The following is a 3,834-nucleotide window of genomic DNA, read 5'->3' as shown; positions in this document are numbered from 1 at the left end:
CAGATATCACATGTCCTAAGACAATCCCAGATTTAATCATATAATGACATTTTTTCCAATTTAAAACAAGATTTTTTTCTTCACATCTTTTTAATACTTCTTCTAGATTTTTAAGACAATTTTCAAATGAGTTTCCAAAAACAGTTATATCATCCATAAAAACTTCTACATATTCTTCAATCATATCACTGAAAATACTTAACATGCATCTTTGAAAAGTAGCCGGAGCATTACATAAACCAAATGGCATTCTTTTAAATGCAAAAGTTCCGAAAGGACAAGTAAAAGTAGTTTTTTCTTGATCTTCTAATGATATAGGTATTTGATAATACCCCGAATACCCATCAAGAAAACAGTAATAAGAATTTCCTGCTACTTTTTCTAGAATTTGATCTAAAAATGGTACTGGGAAATGATCTTTTCTAGTTGCATCATTTAATTTTCTATAATCAATATACATACGCCAACTAGATGGAATCCTAGTTTGTAATAACTCTCCTTTTTCATTTTTTATAACAGTGATGCCTGACGTTTTAGGTACTACTTGTGTTGGACTTACCCATTTACTATCTGAGATTGGAAAGATAATTCCAGCGTCTAATAGTTTTAATACTTCATTCTTAACAACTTCTTTCATAAGTGGATTTAACCTTCTTTGCGGTTGTTGATACGTTTTAGCATTTTCTTCCAAGTGAATTTTATGTATACAAATTAAAGGATTCATACCTTTTATATCTTTCAAAGTCCATCCAATTGCATTTTTATATTTTTTAAGTAATTGAATTAAATTTTCTTCTTGATTTGACCAAGAAATACATATTTCAATTCTAATGGTAAAGCTTTTAATTCAAGTTTTGTATTATCATCTTCTTTAAAATTATTTTCAGACTCCAAACTTTCTACTGAAAAGACTTCACATTGTTGATTTAAGTTTTCTTCTTGTATATTTTCTTCCACAATTGTTTGAATTTCATTATCATCTTCATTTTCATTTTCATCAATACTTGGTTGTTTATATAAATTAAACACATTAAGTTCTAGAGTCATATTTCCAAAAGACAATTTCATTATTCCATTTCGACAATTAATTAAAGCATTTGAAGTTGCTAGAAATGGTCGTCCCAATATTACTGGAATTTCATTATGTACTTCTATTGGTTGTGTATCTAAAACAATAAAATCTACAGGATATATGAATTTATCAACTTGAACCAACACATCTTCTACAATACCTCTATGTATTTTGATTGACCTATCCGCCAGTAAAAGAGTAACAGAAGTGGGTTTTAATTCTCTTAAATTAAGTTTTTCATAAACTGAATAAGGAAGTAAATTCACACTTGCTCCCAAATCCAACAAAGCTTTTTTAATTTTATTTTCTCCAATAATACATGAAATTGTTGGACAACCAGGATCTTTATATTTTAAACTAGAATTATTTTGAAGAATATAACTTACTTGTTCAGCCAAGAATGCTTTTTTCTTCACATGCAATTTTCTCTTCACAGTACATAAGTCTTTTAAAAATTTTGCATAAGAAGGTACTTGTTTAATAGCATCTAATAATGGAATATTTATCTTCCTTTGTTTAAAAACTTCATAGATATCAGAATCACTTTTTTGTTTTTTATGATTTGTTAATGCATGAGGAAATGGTGGAGGTTTATTTGACTTATTTACTATTTCAGATGATTTATCATTCACCATATTATTCTTAAAATTTAAGGTATCATCATTCTCAAAAGTATCAGGATTATCATCCTTACTCTTTGATTTTAAATGATCCTTGTTTTCATTACTATATGGACCATTAACTATTTTACCACTTCTAAGGGTAATACCAGATTTTATTTGATCAATTTTTTCATTTTTTAATTCTTGATTTTGATTTTTAGGATTAGGTTGAGGTTGAGATGGAAATTTTCCTTTTTCATGAATATTAAGTGCAGATGCAAATTTTGCAAGAGTTTCTTTCAAATCACTAATAGATTGACTGTTTTGAATATTGATAGACTCTTGCTTTTGGATAAATGCATGAATTACATCTTCAAAGTTTTTTCTTGGAGGTGTAACATAAGGAATATAACCTTGATGATTTTGGTTATTTTGAAAATATTGTTGTGACGGTTGTGCATTATTATCATTCCTCCAACTAAAATTAGGATGATTTTTCCATCCCGGATTATATGATGGTGAAAAAGGATCTAGTATTGGTTTTTTATAATTGTTAACATAGTTTGCTTGTTCATGGAGACATTCTTTAAATGAAGGTAATGTTGGACAATCTTTTGTAGCATGATCATGTGTATCACATATATGACAAACAATTTCTTGAATACTTTTTAATTGACCACTCTTTTTCATTTCTAATGACTCAATTTTTCTTGCTAAAGATGCAAGTTTAGCTTGAATATCTGTATCATCTTTAAGATTATAGATACCAACCCCATTTGTTGAATTATTGTTTTTAGTTGTTGGTGGTTCTATTGTGCCTATATTATCCCAATTTTGAGCATTTTCTGCTAATAATCCAAATATTCCATAGCTTCATTTGGGTTTTTATCTTCAAAAGTTCCATTACACATGAATTCTATCATTTGCCTATCTTTAGGTATTAGACCTTCATAAAAGTGAGAAACTATTCTCCATGTTTCAAAACCATGATGTGGGCATGTATTAAGTAATTCCTTATATCTATCCCAACATTGATAAAACGTTTCTCCTTGTTTTTGAGAAAAAGTTGTAATTTGTCTTTTAAAAGAGTTTGTTCTATGGGAAGGGAAAAACTTTTTGAGAAATTGTTGTTGCATTTCTTCCCATGATCTTATTGAACTTGATCTTAAATTTTGTAGCCATGTTTTAGCTTTATCTTTTAAAGAAAAAGGGAAAAGCTTTAATCGAACTACATCCATGCTACAATTTTGATCATTATAAGTGTTACAAACTTCCTCAAATTCTCTTAGATGTAAATATGGATTATCAGAATCTAAGCCATGAAAATTTGGTAAAAGTTGAATAATTTGAGGTTTAAAATTGAAATTAGATGCATCGGGAGGAAAAACTAAACAAGATGGGGCACTAGTTCTAATAGGGTTCATATGGTGCCTAAGTGTTCTTAATTGATCATGTTCTTGATTATTATTATTATTATTATTATCATTATCTTGATTATTTGAATTATCATCCATATTTAAATTATTTTCAGATACTCGAATAAGTCTACCACTTTTTTTTCGACTCCAAACACTCATACAAGTAAAAACACACAATACTTATAAATAAAACATAAATAACAAATATAAACTTAATTTATACCTCCCCGGCAACGGCGCCAAAAACTTGCTACTACTTAAATAATAATTCACCCAAGTGTAGGTTGTCTGCAAGTAATATATTTCGTAAGTACGAGATCGATCCACAGAGAGGTTATTTTGAGTTTAAATTTATTAATTTATAGATTACCAAATGCAAGACTGAAGTTTACAAATTATAAATATTGTCAAGGCTTGAGGATTTATTCTTGGTTTATATAATATTGTTTAAGTAAAACAAAAGAAACCACCATAAATAATGGTTCCAAGAAAATTAAACACATACATAATATAATATAGTTCCCAATATAGAAAATACTGAATTAACCGATATTTTATATATGGTACCTATGATTATATTATAACTATATAAATAAATAATTGCATAAAGTAAATGTTAGATTAAATCATTATATTTCATTTAGAACAACCGGCAGAGCCACGCTATTGCCTAAATGAAATATATTGATTTAATAAGTTAATTGCAGTAAAGTAAAAGTTAGTTGCGATAAAGTAAATGTTA

General features: G+C 27.9%; 1 non-coding gene across 1 annotated transcript; it reads left to right on the top strand.

Moving 5' to 3' along the window:
• Positions 1 to 2,655: 2,655 nt before the first annotated feature.
• Positions 2,656 to 2,766, top strand: LOC140837522 (small nucleolar RNA R71). Its single transcript, XR_012119353.1, has one exon. It is a non-coding gene; the product is annotated as a small nucleolar RNA R71 (small nucleolar RNA).
• Positions 2,767 to 3,834: the final 1,068 nt, after the last annotated feature.

The sequence above is a fragment of the Primulina eburnea genome, chromosome 7, assembly GCF_022965805.1.
Source record: "Primulina eburnea isolate SZY01 chromosome 7, ASM2296580v1, whole genome shotgun sequence".
NCBI lineage: Eukaryota > Viridiplantae > Streptophyta > Magnoliopsida > Lamiales > Gesneriaceae > Primulina > Primulina eburnea.
Note: the sequence above shows the minus strand (reverse complement) of the source record. Positions and strands in the feature narration are given on the sequence as shown.